At 42.4% G+C, this 19,369-nt stretch overlaps 1 long non-coding RNA gene across 2 annotated transcripts in view; it reads left to right on the forward strand.

The window, feature by feature from the left end:
• Nucleotides 1-19,369, forward strand: part of LOC143836777 (uncharacterized) — a 690,947-nt gene that overhangs the window by 349,350 nt on the left and 322,228 nt on the right. For both annotated transcript variants that reach the window (XR_013230728.1, XR_013230729.1), the window contains exon 4: nucleotides 3,368-3,499. This is a non-coding gene — a long non-coding RNA (uncharacterized LOC143836777). The remainder of the gene's footprint in view (nucleotides 1-3,367; nucleotides 3,500-19,369) is intronic.

Raw genomic sequence — 19,369 nt, forward strand, 5'->3', positions numbered from 1 at the left:
TCTGTAAATTTCTCCTACTTCAGAGGAATTGACTTAGCAGAAGCTTTCATTCCAAAGCAATCCCTTATTTTTGAAGTCTTGATCTAGCCTTTTCACCATGTGCACGGGAACAGCTCTGCCCAATGGAGAACTTAACAAGAGTTTATATTTAAAGACTTTCCATTCTGACAACGTAGTTAAAAATAAGTTGTTTGGGCACTGGTCAAGTATCTTTCCCTCATCTCACTTCATCCTTCCTCTCCTTCAAATGTAGCTATTTTTTCTTTGTGTTAGATGAGAATGAAAGCAATCAGTGTTCTGTTTCAAAGCACATATTTTCCGTGTGGTCTCATCAAGGACTACTTGTTTCCCCACTGCTGTGTGTGTGTTAATAAAAATAGCTTACATGGAAGCTGTGTTCTAAGAGCCAAAAATTTCATGGAATGGATGAACAGATTACCCTTTTCTCTGTAGATGAAGATGGGCCTGTTATACAGGAAGAATGTTTCAACTCTTAATTCTTTGGGAGATCTTATGATGAGTCTGATTATAGGTCAGCCTTTCTCAACTTTTTACTGTTGAGAAACCCCTGAAACATTCTCCAGGCTTCAAGAAACTCCAGAAGTGGTGTGATCATGCAGAATAGGTGCCCATTGAGGACACATCCCCTTCCCACCCCCTCCTGGCCCATCATTGGGCAATTTGGGTGGGGGAGCAGATTGACATGACCATATATGATCATATCATTCGCTAAATGTTTAACAAATTTTAAAAACATATAAAAATGAACTCCTACCCCTTCAGGAAACTTTTCCAGGGCCATCAAGAAACCCCAGCATTTCACGAAACCCTGGATGAGCCTATATATAACAAACCTGGGGGGTAGATTGGCTTTCTGCTTATCTGTCTGGTCTGTGGTGGCCTTGCTGAATTCATACACAATGGAAAAGGGATGGGAGGGAAGAGCTGTACCTGCGGCACTACCCCCATTGCTCATCCCATTTCTCCTCTCAGGATTTCTTCTTAGAGTCCCACCAACAGAAAATGCCAGGAGTAAGCCTGTTGTAAGCAAAGGAATTCAGATACTCAAGTAGGAGAGGACTGAGTCCAATGCCACAGTCTACCCTCCAAAGCAGCCAAGGAAACTGATCTCTGTAATCTGGAGATGAGCTGTCATTTAAGGGGATTGAAAGGTCCCACCTGAAGGCTGGCATCCCTAGCCAAGAGCTACTACCCCTGGAACCAGTGCAAGGATAGTGCACACCCTGCACAAGGATTCCTTTCTTCCCAGGTTTCCCCCTCCCCAGCAGACATTTCTGACCCTGGGAAGATATATTCTCAGGTCTTGCAAGGATTGCCAACTTCCTGGTGGTGCCTGGTGATCTCCCAAATTTAGAAGTGATCTCCAGAGTTCATTTCTCATGAGTAGAACTGCTGTTTTGCATGCTGGGCTTTATGACAGCTGAGATGAATGCTTCCTAGTTTTGCTCATCTAGGGTACTGCATACACAACAACGAAATCAACTTATTTAACAAGCATTTTATTTTATTCCAGGGGCATGGCAGGGTGGTGTGGCCAGATGGCATCACTACTGGGGTTACTTGAAGCCTGAAGGATATTTCAGGGGTTACTCCATGGTCAAAAGTCTGAAAAAGGCTGTTCTTCAGTCCCCCATTTTGTGCTGCCTAAAGCGCAAGATGACTTCTAAAACACTAAGTAAACATAGTAAAGTGAGAAGCCATTGATTAGGCATGAGGAGCCAGCTTGCTAGGCAGGCTAGAGCTATGCCACTGTGTAAAGAAGCTAATTCCATTTGGCTCAGGGCTTCTTTTCTTAATTCACCGCTTGGGGACGAGCAGTTCTGTCATGCTGCTTGTACCTCTAAGGTAAATATGAGCACTGGGGTTTTATGAGATTGAGAGACATTTATGAATGTGGAATTTTTTCCCCTTGGATGAAAAAAAACCTGAGGAATTTAAAAACAAATCGGAAGAGCTCTGATATGACTAATGAAATGTATATACCCTGAATGTTACACATGTATCTTTGGGATTGCCTGTTTCCCTACACACTAATATCATGTGAGCAAAAGCTGCTTTGGGTCCCCAGCTCCTCAGTCTTGGCCCTGGCCTGGTGGAACTCTCTGCCAAGGGAGATCAGGGCCCTCCGAGGCTTTAAACAATTCCAGAGGACCTGTTCTGCTGCACCTATGGCTGAGGCCAAGAATTACACACCAACAAATACTGGCTTGCCTACCTTTAATACCATCTCAAAACCTAAGAGCCATTGGAAGAAATCTGCTCTAACACCGACAAAGCCCCTCCCGTACAAGGTTTTCAAATATAAGGAGAAACAGCTTTTAATTAATTTAATTAATTTTTGGAACCTAGTTGACTTATTTAATTAATGTTTTAATGTTTATTGAAATTGTATTGGAATGTTTGGTTATTTGTTACCTGCCTTGAGCCTACCAGAGAAGGGTGAGCTGTAAGATTAAAGTTTATTATTTATTATGATGATGATTGATTTAGAATATATGCTGCGTCTCCAGAGACTGCTTGAGGCAGCTCATAAATAAAAACAATTTCACAAAACCATAAAAATGACCGCAATTCGCAATACTAAAAATACATGATCATAAAAGTAGCATTAAACAACTACTGGACTACCAAAAAATATCTAAAACAGTCCTCAGGCTAGAAGCAAGAACTAAAGAGAGCTAAAAAGATAAAACCCTTTGATTAAAAGCCTAGTTAAAAAGAAAGGGTTTTGCCTGGCTACCTAAAAGAGGATAATGTTGATTTTTAGAGCTTTAAAATGTACAACATTATTTAGGATGATGCCTTATATTATTTCTATTTATACACATTAGAACTCTGTCTGAAATCTTACACAAGGTTTCAGTTTCTACAAATGTATTTTATTTGCTTTGTGGTTGTCCCAATGTGAGCGAGCCTTACAGTCTGATAATTGAAATGATTTACATACTACAGTAGCTGTTGTTCATAGTGAGAAGTGCACAGACAAATTCACCGTGAACTTATGGAATTCAAAACTGTACAATATGGCGATGGTCTCTAGCTTATATATATATATATTTAAAAATAGGCAAATTAATGGAGAATAGTGAATGGATGTGTCAGAAACTACTAGAGTAAAAGCCAAGTAGAACACCTCTACAGAGGAGAGGGCTGCTACCTATATACATTGCTTATGGGTTTCCTCTAACTGAATTGGGAAAAAAAGATGGCAAATTAGATAAATCATTGAACTGACCCAGTGGGAATCTTCTTATGTTCTTCTTTCCCCATCCATCCTCCTTCCTATCTTGAGGATCTTCATAAGATCAAATAAACTTGAAAGTTATCAGAACTTTTCTCTTTTAAGGTGCCAGAAGCACTTCGGAGAAAAGCTGCCGATTTTTCGTCTTTATGTAAATGACATCTAAGGCATCCCTTCTCCAAAGACCGTTTTTTGATCAATTACCATTTCCATCCCTGATCCATCATGCATTCAGAGGTAAGAGGGCCTGTTTTCCTATTTCAAATCTCATCAATATATAATTCTCCTAAAGTGGCTGCTGGTTTCAATATAATCGTGCCTTTTGACATCTGAACATCAGGAGAGAAATAGCCTGTGTTCTTATCTGCATTGCATAACTTCTTAAATAATTTACAAGATTTCTCTTCAGCACCCTTTGCAACGACGTTACAGGAATAGTGTCTCTGAAACATCACAGTATTTCAGATTCATTTTAGAATAATTTAAGGCTGGGAGAGGGGCTCTTAGAGCATGCACTTAAAGACAAATGATTTTCCATAAACCAACACGTTGTAAAATCAGGGTGTTAAAAGGATGGATACCTCTCCGTCTGTCAAAAAGTCTGAAAAAGAAACTACAACCCAGATTAGTAATTGTGAATGAAGTAGTGATCAGTGTTAGTAATGTAAGTAAAATTAATGAAGAGTACAAAGTCGTTATCTGGTGTTTGTGTTGTAAAAATATTTAGAGTGATTTTTTTCTGCCCAAAGTAGGTTAACAAAAACTGAAAAAAGTTGGACCACAAATTCATCAGCCCCACCAACCGTAGTAAAGACCTGTAACAGTTACTACTAAGAAGATGCTGCTTCGGTCCAGTGGTCCATAAAAGGATACACTTAACTCACTGGTGCAGGTCATTGTTTAGTTGGAAAGATACTCTACACTTTTCTCAACAAAGTAGCATTTGCTAAGTACATTGCCTTGAAGTGGATGTCCCAAGCTACTCTGATCTCACCAGATCTCAGAAGCTAAACAGGGTCAGCTTTGGTTAGTACATGAATGGGAGCCCACCAAGGCAGTCTAGGGTGGCTGTGCAGAGGTAGGCAATGATGAACCACCTCTGTTGCTTTCTTCGAAAACACCACTGGGCCACCATAAGTCAACTTGACAGTACTTCCTTCCACACATTTTTTGTCCAGTTCTCATAGTTGATTGTCGGCCATGTTCAGAGGCTCCAGAATTTCTAGCAGCAGATTTCTGACTTGCTCTTTAATCAAGTAACCGTGCAACCTCAAGCAAAGTTGCACCCTTTTAAGACCCTTGAAGTTACCATGAGTTAGTCAGGTGTAACAACAGGGGATGTCAGCACTGAAAGCAGGGGACTATAGAAGGAAGCTATCCAGTCTCAAAAGTTTGGATTCCCAAGGTACTAATCGACACCTCAAATTGTGCTGAGAAGCAAACAGGAAATCACTGAAGCTTTCTTAATACTCGCAAGATATGTTACCTATAACCAATGCTAGTTAGCAATCTTCTGCATTTTTCACTAACTGAAGTTTCCTAAAGGTCTTTAAGGTCATCCCCACTGGAAAAGATCGGAGCATGAACAGTCCATGGCTGAGATAACAGGCATAATTGGAGTTCCAGCTCTCTAAAACAATCTAAAGTCCAAAACAATCACACTCCAGCTGGTACCTTCCTTATTGCTTAGTGTTAGCCAGACGAGAGTTATACTTCTGAAGGATTTTTCCATTATGTGTTCTTATTTTCTTGCACATAACTGCCTGGAAATATTATCCTAGGGCTGACTATTTTTTTGTGCTTGTTTTCTCGTATACCAGCAAATCCTTAGAAACATAATGTTAAGATATATGGGAGCACTCTGAGTGACTCCCGTATCTGGAAATAAAGTGCTGGAAGGAGGGCTAGAATTTAAGCATCTGACTTGGAACCAGCTTTGAAACCTGTTAAATATTATGACAAATGCATCACATGTTCTTTTTATATTTCTTTTACGCATGAGCCTAATATGAACCCTTGAACTTAAACCTCATGACTGTAAATGTTCCGTGGTGCGATTAAAATGCTTTGTTTTCCAAGTCTGGGATGAAATGTTTGATACTTGTCTTGGAACCCTTAGAAGCTTAGGACTCTCCGCTTCCAAGCCGCTTTTCCTTATGCCTCCCTCTTCCCTCAAGATGTCTGAGAAACCAGCAGTCTTGGGGATGAAACAGTTGGGGACAATACACAGGGGATTGGGGAGGGAAGTAGCTGAGTATTCTCTTTCTCCCCACTAGTTTTACCAGGTTTCCAGAAGGAGACCTCCTGTCATTCACCTGCTGTCCCCCACTGCCTCTTGGCAAGGGGATGGGAGAATTGAGAGGAAGAACTGGAGTGGTTCAACATCACTTTGCATAAACCCAGAAGTGATACCACAATGCTGGTGTGAGGCTTTAGGATCCCCGCAAAACTCTATAGTAAAACCATAGATCTTTTTGTGTGTGTGGGAGGGGGAATCCTAGAGCATCACACTCCTACAATGCTGTAACTTCCACATCTGTATATATTGCACAATGACATTTCTCCCTTCCCATTCACTGCCCCTTTACTATTTGACTGCAGAAAAGTCGCAGCTGGAATGCTTATGTGCTGACAACAAAATGGCTGATGGTTTTTAAATGAGGGTTTTTAAATGAATACTAATCCTGGATCAGACCAGTGGTCCATTAAAAGCAGAAGACTGTTTCCCACAGGGGTCAAACTGATGCCTTTGAAAGATGTGCAAGCAGGGCATGGTGGCCAAGGTCTCCTGCTGTTGTTAACCTGAGCAGTGATAATGAGGATTTACTGCCTCTAAATTTCCCTTAGTTTTCACAGCTAATGGCCTTGATGCACCTGTCCTCCATGAATTTGTTTAAGGCATCTATGAGTGTACGCATGTTACTGTTATTGATATTTTGCTGACCCCACAAAGTATGAGTTCTAGGAAGAGAACTATAGCTATTTTTCTGCTGCATGGAATAGGGAATGGATGAAAAGTTTGAGTAGGTGGTGAATATGACAATTTTTGTGCAAGGGCACATGTGAAGGGATATGTCGGTCAAAGAGACAATTGTGGATTTCCTGAGCGAGAGAAACCAATATGTTGGCACTCCTAACTACTACACCAAGCTGGTTCTAGGTTTTCCCCAGAACAAATATCATGTCAGCTCTATGGCTGTTTGGTTATTTTTCTTCTGCTGCCACTTTGGGAAACAAGAGGCAGGAGACAGGGATGCCTCCACACTAGCTGTGTATGTGTGATGTGTGGGGTGTGTGTGTGGCATCCTGGAGACCTTTTGAGTCCATACATGAGGAAGACATTGGAGTTCCTTGCTCCTCCATTACATGGAAGAGGCAGTGAGAGAAAATGCCAGCCACTTTCTTTCTGTTTCCGGTGATGGTTGCTGGTACACTGGAAGTTTCTCTATATTACCACTGTTTGGCGGTTGACAAGGGTTTCTATGCTAAAGCATTACTCCATCTATACAGACTTTTGCTGGCTACGGTTGCAATAGAAACAGGACTGCAAATACCACTGTATGAAGAAAACAGGAGCTCAGTTAAAAATAAGCATATCTATAAATAAATATCAGCTATGAATCTTATTAAGGGTCCAGCAGCATCTTTCAGACTAACTGAAAGTGCATGAGCTTCTGCAGGCTTTGTCAGATGCTAGAGTGGGTTGGCGCATCTGAATTTCAACTCCCAATTCCCGTCTACCACTTCAGTAAACTGATTTGTCAAAGTTGTCATTCTTATCAGGGACAGGTTCACACCGTATCTGAAATAGCTCGACACTATCTCATTAGGCCTCTATTGAGACAATGCATTCCAATCCAGGTGTTAAATTAACTTACCATATTTAGGAAGATTGTGTTGTCATTTTTTATTGCTGTTGTGTACAGTTGTTTTTATATAAAAACTGAGCCTTGTTAGAGACATGTCAGTGCCTTTTGGCCATATTTTCTTTATTCCATCTCTATCTTTCTGTCTGATAATCATATACATAGTCTTACCATACATTTTCTAGTTTGTTGAAGTGCCATGCAACTGTTTTTGTTGTATTACTATAAAATAGTGGACCATTATCACCCTTTCATCATGTCACTATAAAATAGCTCCAACCATTACTATCCGTGATCAAAAACTGACTATCCATTCATTTCCAAATAACCTTTCCTATCATTTGAAAAGCACTGGAGGTACAGTAACACAGGGCTACCTCTAGATATGGGATCCTTATGTTTAGTTCTCCCCTGAAAAACCTGGATCATGATGTTTCTTCCTATCTACCTCCTTGAACCACCAGTGACAGTGAGTGTTCTGGAGCAGGGTGTGGGAATGCGAAATTGCGACTGAACATTGCTAAACATTCTGACAGTTTAGGACAGACTTTCTCAACTTTTTTACTGTTGAGAAACCCCTGAAACATTATTCAGGCTTCGAGAAACCCCAGAAGTGGCACAAATATGCAGAATATGGTAAGGAAACATAGCCCCTCCCCTTCCCATCCCTCCACAGGCCCATCATTGGCCATTTTGGAGTCAGTATAATCATATATGGTCATATCATGTGATAAATGTTTAACAAATTTGTCACATGATATGGGAGGGGTTAGTAATCCTCCCTCAGTTCTCCTAACTTGCTGCCATGAGCTGAGATGAGAAGGTACATTGCCCACAGCAGGGAAGGAGGGAGGGATGTGTGCCTGCATAGAAGCCATTTGATGAACATCAGTTACAGGTAACTGCAACCCTGTTTTCATCTTTGTGGCTTCAGTGCAGTCCCACATTGAAGAATAGCAAGGTAATCCACCATGGAGGAGGGATAGGGTGACATAAGCAGAAGAGTTTCTGCTACACCACTTTCCCCACTGTAGCATCTGATCCAGAGTCAACATCCATCAAATAATGCTTTATAAATGTTGATGGAACAGACCACATGGCAGCTCTGCAGACACTGAGCTATGGGAGGCCAGCTGAAAAGGCCGCAGATGTGGCTTTTGCCCTGGTAGAGTGTGTCTTAATGATAGGCAGTCTACCTCAGCATGGCATGTATGGTTTAGGGAAAAAGAGAAGAAAATATTTTGACAGTAGCTTCATGATAGGGTATAATATGTATTTCCATTCAATGTACCAAGGGAAAGAGCATTATTTTGATTCAGTATTTGACCCAATAACCACAAATAAACGTGAACTTGCTTGTACTAAGTAACACACATATTTGAGAGTATTAGATTTTCTTTTACAAAAGAAGCTATATGGTTCAATTCTACGTGCTTAGATTTCCTCACATAAGATCTATGAAGTGTTTTACACTTTCTGAACTGTCAGTCAGATGTGCCAGAAAATGATTTTGCCAGTAGTTTCCTGCATACTTTGTGATACTATAACATTGATGGTTTTACTCCGCAAGGGTAAAAGAACTAACACAAATAATATAGGGCATTTTCGCAGAAGCGGAACTTATGTTTCATAGAAAAATGTTATGTAGCCCTGACTATGACATTAAGCACGTCTTCTCCAAATTGCGCTTGGTTTGTTTCCGTGTGGCTCATTCCCAGGAAAGTGCTCGTGGTATTCCAATGCAACAGTGCAATCCTAAAACAAATACTTTCCTGTGAGTATGCCCTACTGAACAGACCTGAATAGGATTCTAAGGAGAACTGCTTAGGTTTGCTCTCTGACAGTGCAATCCTAAACAGTCACACCCTTCCAATAACCTTAGAAATGTGTAACTATACTTAGGATGGCACTGTAAGTAACCTAAATTGTTAGTGGGATTTATTCCTCGAGCCAGGGAAATTTGTGAATGCTTCAGTTCCCATTATTTGGAGAGGCAGTACAGTAACTCAGTGCTGTCATTACAACTGGGAACATTTTGGTCAACTTATCCATAGGTTGGGACCCCTCTGGCAGATCATATAGCACAGTGATTCCCAACCTGGTGACCATGAGCTTTATGATGCTGCTGATATGCTTCTTGGTGTCCACTAGCTTCAATAAAGCCCAGGATGCATTATCTTTCCCTCTGCAGTGAACACCCATTTGAAAACAGTCCACTTCATCATAGAGAGATGCATAACATGAAACATTTCATGATGTATCACAAGATTTTATTATTAGACCTAGCATAATGCCAATGCAGATTAGTCATGTGTCTCTACTGATTTGAGGTTTTGAGGCAGGCGCTGGCATGTCTATTATCAGTCCAGTTGGGTTCTAACAATTAAAGTGACATGTAATTAATTTCAGTAAGTATTTGTATTAGGCAAATAAACATGGAAGTTTCAGATGAGGCAGGGTGGAAAGTAATGACTGGGTTTATTTATTTATGAAAATATTTATATCCCACCTTCCCATTTGGTTCAAGGAGGTTTATAAAAATAATTGAAACAGCTTCAACCAAATCATCCCCAACGAAAACAAAAACCAATAATAAACTTATTGTTAACTATTAATAATTAAAACATCCCCAGTAAAACTAATAAACCCTATGCCCCTCCCCAAAATGTATCTGATTTCCAAACCCTCTAGAATTCTCAATCAAACAGGCAGGTCTTCCAGCACCTCCCGGGCATTCTGGAAAGCGGGGGGGGGGGGGGGGCTCCTCATCTCTTCAGGAAGCCTCTTCCAGTGAGCAGGAACCTAGGTCTGGTTGGTGTGGTAGGACAGCCAACAGATGGCTAATAACTGTAGTTGGTACAGGGGAACATATGGAAGGAAATGATCCCTTTGATTCCTAATGCATCCAAAGGTCTTAACTAACACTTGAAATGAACTTGGAAACAAACTGGCAGCCAATGAAGATGTTTCAAAATGGGCAACATATGTTCTTGGTGGTTGGCTGACAACCATGGGACTGCCACATTCTGGACTAGTTGTAGTTTCTGGGTTGTCTTCAAGGGTAACCCCACATAGAGCGCATTGTAGTAATCCAACCATGAGGTTACCGAAACATGGGTCAGCGTTAATGGCCCTGGGGCCAAACAGGGACCTTTTCCCTAGTGTGAGATATCCAAAATCACTGCTAATTGCTCTCCTACATTAGAATCCCTATCTTGGATGGCTCCTTTCCGTTGGGGCATGGGTTTAAAGCTCTCCTGATGAATCTCCTCAGGTTCCTGCCAAACATATTCTTCCCCAACTTGGATAAGTGAAGTTCTGGACTGCTCAGGGCTTTGAGAGTAAGAGTCAAAACCTTGAACCTGATTCAGTCTCTAATCTGGATCTAGTGCAACACAGACAGAGCACAGGATTAGTCCGTTGCAATGGTTGGACACAAGCCACTGAGGCATTATGTTTTATAATGTATACAGCACCATGAATACATACATTGTTTTACAGAATTTCATAAGCCCTCTCTGAAATAAGGAAAAACAGGTGTCTTTCTGAAAGTTCTTATGATTCATATATGAAGAACAGAGAGGGACGGTAAGGATGCCAGCTTCTAGGTGAGACCTGGGAATCCCCTGGAATTGCAGCTCATCTCAGTACAGAGATCCATTCTTCTGGAGAAAATGAATGCTTCAAAGAGTGGACTCTATAGCAGGGGTAGTCAAACTGCGGCCCTCCAAATGTCCATGGACTACAATTCCCAGGAGCCCCTGCCAGCAAATGCTGGCAGGGGCTTCTGGGAATTGTAGTCCATGGACATCTGGAGGGCCGCAGTTTGACTACCCCTGCTCTATAGCATTGTACTCCACCAGGGTCTTTGCCCTCCCGAGGCTCCATCCCCAAATTTGCAGGAGTTTCCCTACCTAGATATGATAACCCTACCTCCCCATTCTCTGCTAGTGGCCAGAGGGGAACTAGCAATCTTATGGAAAGAAGAAATGGGTGGAAGAGAAGATAATAATGGTGAAGCTGAATATAAAGTTTTTTCCTGAATTCATTGGAAGTATGCCACATTAAACATTTTAATGTGTTGCAACTTCTATATGCAATTTGGTGCCTTCACAGTTTAGCAGTGTTGGCTCTAATCCTCTCAATGAGCTCTCTTTATAAAGAAGTGTAAAAAAATATAGCCACCTTCCTTTCCTAGTTATCACTTAGATAATCAAGACATTCTTTTGTTGGTGTCTTGATTGTCTTTAGGAAGCTGTAGCTTTGGAAAGAAAGTAATCAAGAGGGAGCTCAACTTGATGGAGGTTGTTAGGAAGGGGTATAAAGCCTCTTAAGGAAATAAAAATGTGGAACATAATTTTCTGTCTTGTACTACAAACACTTAAAGTGATTGAAGTTAGCTTTGTAAGGCCCACAAAAGATTGCATGCACAGCAAATCATTACCCTGTCAACTTCCTATCAATATTTTATCGAACATTCATTTTATTGTGGAAGAAGGCCGTTTGTCATGCCTCACCACTGTTTAAACCTTCCCACGCACTTCTCTTCCTCCAAAACACTGTTTTCCTTTCACAATAATTACCTGCTACATGTTCAGTTGTTTGTGGGGCCCCATGGCTAATACTTATGAATTACAGATTTCCAGTTTTAGGAGATGAACCTATGTTTTGAGGATCCCATCTCAAGTCACTGAATGCCCTAAAACAGTGGTCCCCAACCTTTTTATCACTGGGGACCACTCAACGCCTTTTACTGAGGCCCGGTGGGGGGGGTAGTTTACTCCTCTACTCTCAACCACTGCCCTAGCGCTCTCTGATCGCTATGGTAATGTTTAAACATCCCTTCAAAATAAGATACAGACATGCCACAACAATGAAGTGTGTTGCAAAGGGCTGGGGGGGATGAAGTAAAGGGCCGGGGGGGGAGAGAAGGCGTCCTTTGGGGCCCACCTCCAATTAGTCCAAGGACCACATGTGGTCCACGGCCCACAGGTTGGGGATCGCTACCCTAAAACAATGGAAAGCGATGTTGTAAAAATGTGTGTATATCCCCATGAATTTTGTTAAAGGTAAAGGTATCCCCTGTGCAAGCACCGGGTCATGTCTGACCCTTGGGGTGACGCCCTCTAGCGTTTTCATGGCAGACTCAATACGGGGTGGTTTGTCAGTGCCTTCCCCAGTCATTACCATTTACCCCCCAGCAAGCTGGGTACTCATTTTACCGACCTCGGAAGGATGGAAGGCTGAGCCGGCTGCTGGGATTGAACTCCCAGCCTCATGGGCAAAGGTTTCAGACTGCATATCTGCTGCCTTACCACTCTGTCCCACAAGAGGCTCTTTTATGAATTTTGTTAGGCTTCAACAAAATAGGAATAGTGACTTCTTTCTTTCTTCTGTTCCTAAGGACATGAAACAGGGCTCCTTCATACATTCTGTGGCATCCATGAAAATGAAAAACTGTGTATTGACTGGCACTGTGGTATATGGCCAATCAAGATGCGAATAATTTTTTTTTGGCAACAAAAATGCCACAGCTTTTATTACACCTACATGAACTGAGGGTTGGCCTGGCATGAGGTGCAGAGTAAGCCCTCGTGCAACCATCCTGCTGCTGACACAGGCTCGAGGGGCGCCCTGGGCCCCCCTCCCTCCCAGCTGGGACAGTGGGTCCCTTGCCCCTCAATACCCTCCTCAGGGAGGAGGCCGGTTAAATGTTTGCCGGCCGTCCACCCCATACAACCATCTCTCCCTCCTGGTTCCGAGCCCCTGACCTTCCCAGCCGGGAAAAGCTGCACTTGGTGTTAGCCGGTCTCGAAGAAGAAGAAGAAAAGTTGGTTCTTATATGCCACTTTTCCCTACCCGAAGGAGGCTCAAAAGAAGAAGGGGACGACAGAGAATGAAGTGGCTGGATGGAGTCACTGAAGCAGTCGGTGCAAACTTAAATGGACTCCGGGGAATGGTAGAGGACAGGAAGGCCTGGAGGATCATTGTTGCGATGGGTAGGACATGACTTTGCACCTAACAGCAACAACAACAACAACAAAGGATCTGGCTTAGCAGTTGGAACATGGACAGCAACCTGGCGCTTCTTTGCCATTGGGCTGCCTCCTTGCCATCTCTGCTGCTCCTGCTGGTTGAAGGGAGAATTTGGCAGGAGGCTGGCTGCCCTTGAATCTGGCGCTGACAGCACCATCTGGAGTTGAGCCTTCAGGGGCAGGCCCTTCAACGGAGGCCCTCAGAATCAAGGGGCTCTGGATCTGGAGGAGGTTCAGCAGGATCAGTTGTCCCTTACATTGCAAACTCACTGGATGAGACCTGCATATGGTAGCCTTCACAACACTGGAGAACTAACCTGTGTTGTCGCATTGAGGCAACATCTAAAATTAGCTCACAATGTCCATGGAACACAGTGATCATTGAATGGAAAACTTCCATTTGTGTGCTGTCCTTATTCTACCCTTTCTAAAAGTACAGTTGTATGACAGTCAGGCCATTAGTTTGTAGTTTTCTATGTGTTGCACGCTTGGAACACTTCAATGTATTATCTGTGTACCATGTCTGAACACCCAGAGTACACAAACTGAAATTCTGTGTGGATTAACCACAATTGATGGAATTTCTTTTCCCTAAAAATGTATCAGAGTCTCAGTTATATACTTCTTGGAAAATAAAGAAAATGTTTATGGTCTGGTCTTTTGGCCAAGATTTGCTGCATGGTTTCAATTTTTCTTTTTATTGTATGATTTAAAATTTCGCTTTCTACAATAATGTCTCCTGCTACATGTCTGGAATATCATTTTAGAATCTCCAAATTAATAAAACTCTTTCTTCACATCTCTCCTTTAAACCCTCACTTTCAATTAACCCCATTGCATACTTAGTTCACATCGCTAGGGTCAGGGAAAGCTGGGTTCATATCTCCACTCTGCCACGGAAATTTACAGGATTAGACCATGGATTGGTCTCTTTCTTTCAGTCTAGCCTACATCATGGGTTGGTTGTGAAGATTAAAAAGTGAATGGAAAAAATATATTGCATCCCTCTTTGTGTCTCTATAAATATCTAAATAAAATAACTGAATGTGTATTCTTCCCCACAAGTAGCCACATTAACCAGTAGCACCAAAATAAAACAGGAATCCTGCGTCACCTTGGAAGTTAACATTTATTTCAGCATGAGATTTCATGAGTCAGAGCTGATGACGTAACCTCTGACTCACAAAAGCTCATGGAAGAATAAATGCTGTTAGGCTTAAAGGTGCTTGCTGATGGACTGACGTTATATATTCTTCCTCAGTTATTCTCACTTATCCCCCCCCTGTCTTCCTTTAGCCCCACTCTGTGAAATTTTGGGGAGTAAGGATACAGCTCTTACTGGGGAGTAATAATATAATAAGTATACCTGCACTTTAAAGGCAGGAATTGTTGTTATTTTCTTCCACTTGGTATGGGATCACATGCATTTATATAAATAAGTACTGTCCACATGTTTCACCCAAATGCATCCCCAAGTCAGGCCTGTCATGCCAGAGCATCTCTTACATGTGAAGAACCCAAAACTTGAATCCTAGGGGTAAAAGGGAGACACAGCTCTCAACTGGCATAATACATTTTAGATAAAGAAAGGATGGAATGTAGGGTTACCAAGTCCAGCATGGGAAATTCCTGGAGATTTGGAGTCATGTTGATCCCCCAAAAAATGGCCAATGAGGGGCCTGGAGGGGTAAGAAGGGGAGGGGCCTGGGTGGGTATGCACATAGCTATGCTTCCCAATCATATTCTGCATGATCGCACCACTTCTGGGGTTTCTTGAAGCCTGAAGACTGTTTCAGGGGTTCCTCAATGGTAAATGAGAAAGCCTGCAGTAGGTTCTGTTTTCTCTAGAGGAACTGATCTCTGCAGTCTGGAGATCATTTTAATTCCAGGGGATCTCCAGGCCCCATCTAAATGTTATAATCCAGACAACAAGGAGGGCACAAAGTGACACGAGTCAGAACACGGGTATTTTACAATGTTGTTTATGGGACTCATCAGCTCACATAAAAAAGAGGAAGGATTGTTCCTGTTATAAAGTCTTAGGCTTGAATCCCATTAAGTAGACAAGAATGCTTGAAATGCTTTTTATCCAGAAGTCCGTCTTTGAACTTTTATACTTTGGATGTTCTTCTTTATCTACAGTGTCAGCATCTAATTGTTATTTAGTAGAAACACTGAGCAGATGTTTGTCCATTAAACCAGTGGTCCCCAACCTTTCTGAGGTTGGGGACCGGCAGGGCATCGGGGTGCGGCCCGCGCGGGCCACGCCCATGCAACGGCCGCGCCTGCAGGCCGTGGCCTCGCATCGGGCCGCGCCCGTGGGCTGCGCCCACGCATCGGGCCGCACCCTCGGGCCACGCCCGGGTGCCGCGCCCATGCATCGGGCCGCAACTGCATGCCGCGCCCGCGTGCCGCGCCCACACATCGGGCCGTGCCCGCGCATCGGGCCGCGCCCACACGGGCGCGGCCGGCCCTGATTCCCTCTCCCCGCCCTCCCGCAGTAAGAAGCTTCCCGGGCCACAAGCTTGCGGCCTGGGAAGTTTTTTACTGTGGGGGGGCGGGGAGAGGGAGCCGCGGCCCGGCACCGGGCCGCGGCCCGCAGGTTGGGGACCACTGCATTAAACCATACTCTGTAATGTTTGGAAAGTGCAATAGCATCCTCACCAAATAGATAATTATGTGTTTGTAATGCTTAAGATATAGCTTCCAATGAATATTGATTTAGCCTCTTCACACTGTTGAATTTTGCTCTGTCCCCCCTATATGCTGACAAGCTAGATGGAAGAAAGACAAGCACATAATCAGAAAGTAGCTTTATTAAATTAACCAAGATATAGAATAGAAAGTAAGTAATAAATATGAAAAGAAACTTGTAAGACAGCTTCCCCCCCCTCCTCCCATTTATGAAAATCCAGGATCAGGGTTGTGATAGGATGAAGCAGTCTGCTTATGGTAAGTGGGGCACCTGAATAAGGATACCTAATAAGGATGTGACAAGACTGAACATCGACATTTTAGGAATCAGTGAACTAAAATGGCCAGGAATGGGTGAATTTAATTCAGATGACCATCAGGTATACTACTGTGGACAAGAATCTCGCAGAAGAAATGGAGTAGCTTTCATAATCAATAAGAGAGTAGGAAAAGCAGTCTTGGGATACAATCCCTAAAATGACAGAATGATCTCAGTTCGAATCCAAGGCAAGCCATTCAACATAACAGTGATCCAGGTCTATGCCCCAACCACTGCTGCTGAAGAGGATGAAGTTGATCAGTTCTATGAAGCCCTACAACACCTTCTAGAAGCAATGCCAAAAAATGATGTGCTTATCATCATGGGGGATTGGAATGCTAAAGTAGGAAGCCAAAAGATAACCGGGATAACAGGCAAGTTTGACCTTGGAGTACAAAATGAAGCAGGGCACAGGCTGGTAGAATTTTGTCAAGAGAATACAATGGTCATAGCAAACACTCTTTTCCAACAACCCAAGAGACTACACATGGACATCACCAGAAGGTCAACACAGAAATCAGATTGACTATGTGCTCTGCAGCCAAAGATGGAGAAGTTCTATCCAGTCAATAAAAACAAGACCAGGAGCTGATTGTGGTTCAGATCATGAGCTTCTTGTTGCAAAATTTAGGCTTAAATGGAAGAAAGGGAAAAGCACTAGGCCACTCAAGTATGAACTAAATCATATCCCCGACGAATATACAGTAGAGGTGACAAATAGATTTAAGGAATTAGATCTGATAGACAGAGTGCCTGAAGAACTATGGACGGAAGTTCACGACATTGTACAAGAGGTAGCAACTAAAACCATCCCAAAGAAAAAGAAATGCAAGAAATCAAAATGGCTGTCTGAGGAAGCTTTACAAATAGCTAAGGAGAGAAGAGAAGTGAAAGGCAAGGGAGAAAGAGAAAGATACACCCAGTTGAATGCAGAATTCCAGAGAAAAGCTAGAAGAGATAAGAATGCCTTCTTAAATGAACAGTGCAAACAAATAGAAGAAAACAATACTTGGTGTCCTATTAAGATGTTGGATATAAGTATATATCTACTATATTTTTCCCTTGTTTAATGATTATTTGTTTTTCACTCTCTCGTGTACCCCAGCATGTCTGGGAAGATTTAGACTTCCCCAGTGTACAACAGGCATATGAGAGGCACATTCAAATGGCTTATTGTTTCAGTGCTTTCTGTACATAATCTACATACAGGGCAATGTAGTATATCTTTGGGGACCATATTATTGTAATTGTATTCAACACCTCTGAGACCAAAATCAAGTACCCTGTAGGAATAAATCTATCTCCTAATTGGGGATATCTGCCACATGTGGATTTGCCGGACAGCCTTTTGCATTGAAATTTAAAATCTCCAGGTACTGTGAGACTTGTGATTTACAACTCAGGTTGTGGTACGCTACATGTTGAATGGTATAAATTTAGCAATGGCTCAGTATCTCCAAGAGCATACTACTAAAAATGTGTCCCTTTGTAATCTGTTGTTATTTTATATGCTTTATGTGTTTAAGACAGGTTTTGAGTTTTTGTGCAGGTATTCTTTAAAAAGGCACCTTTGATACATTTGTACAACTGAAAACCATTGATGTCATGTAAAAATACTGCTAAGCCTAAAATAAATCCAGATGGGTAGCATGCTAGTCTTTCTATATCTATATGATAGGATGAAAGTTTAAAAAGTGCTGCACAAGATTTAGTTCCTGCAACTACATAAATTAAAAAAAAAATACTCTGGACACCATCACCCCATGTCATGTGACATTCCCAACTCTATTTAGAAACGTGTGTTTTAAAAAATAAAAGTCACAGAATAAATACACCAGAGGAAAAAGAATAGTGTATAAGGCAGGCACAGAATCAGAAGTCAAGCTTGAAGGTTTACTGATCAGAAAATCTGTACTAAACTCTGCATGCCTAATAGCCCACAATGTAACAATGAGTAATAAATATACCCCGGAGCACACTGCATGATTTTTTTAACGCAGTGCAGTGGTGTAAATCTGCAAATGGTTTGCACTTGGATTACTGTTCACCTCTATTATTTAAGAGCGGCAGTCTCTAATCTAGAGATGTTGATTTGATGAATTCAGGCAAATTGTGAGAAGGTGGGCAAAAGGGGATGTGCCAATGTTTGTCTCTTGTGACCCTTCCTTATACACCCAGAGAATGGCTGATTATCACTCTGGAATGGTAGGAGAATTTCCTACAAGCCAGTGTGGATTCTGGAGATTTTTGGTGGTGGTGGAGAATCACTTGGGTATGAAATTGGGGTCACTGTGGTTAGGCAGGTGCATTGTGTAGGGGGTTGGACTAGATGACCCTGGAGGTCCCTTCTCACTCTATGATTCTATGAGCTGGGTTTTTCCACATGCTGCCACCCGCGTGACCTTGGGCCCGTCACAGTTCCATTAAAGCTGTTCTCACAGAGCAGTTCTCAGTGCTCTCTCAGTCCTGCCTGATTCTAAGCTGAGACGCCTTTGTGTAGGACAAAGTGGGGTATAAAAAACAACTCTTCTGATTCTGCAGTGTAACTGTCTGCAATTGCAACTCACGGGTCATTGCAGCCCATCCTGAATGCTGCTGATATAAGTTCTTAAAATGGGAGGCTAAGTCTCTCCTTTTTTGTATAGTTTTAACTTTCTAACAATCTGCCACTTGCTCAGGCAGATGTCTTTATGCAATTCTCCCAGGACTAAGCAGCTGCTTTAATTCAAAAACAATGGCCACAGGAGCTTCTTTTTAAAAGCTGCAAATTTCACAGCTCTGTTTTCTAACACAACTCAGTATCAACACAGCTGGACAACCATAAGGCAGAATAATCATAATAGGTGCCAAAAGAATTGTGCATGTTCAAGTTAATATATTAGATTTGATTGTTGTTGCAGAAGACAGATATGCCTCCCTTACAACAGTCAGCTTCTGGTTAAAAGAAAAGAGACTCCACTGATATAACTTTCTGAAGCTGGTGGCTCCATCCTCACACTCACTGGCTCTAGAAGAGACCCCAGAAGGCACTACCAAGGCAGGCAATCCCACAACAGGTGATAGGAAAAGGGACAAGGACAAGGCCATACTCAGAAATCCCAGGTCAGCAGCTTCAGAACTGGCAGGCTCAGTGCAAGCCTCAGATGGAAGATGGGGTTCAAGCAACAGGCTGCATCAAGCCACAAACCAGAGG

The sequence above is a fragment of the Paroedura picta genome, chromosome 4 (genome assembly GCF_049243985.1).
Source record: "Paroedura picta isolate Pp20150507F chromosome 4, Ppicta_v3.0, whole genome shotgun sequence".
NCBI lineage: Eukaryota > Metazoa > Chordata > Lepidosauria > Squamata > Gekkonidae > Paroedura > Paroedura picta.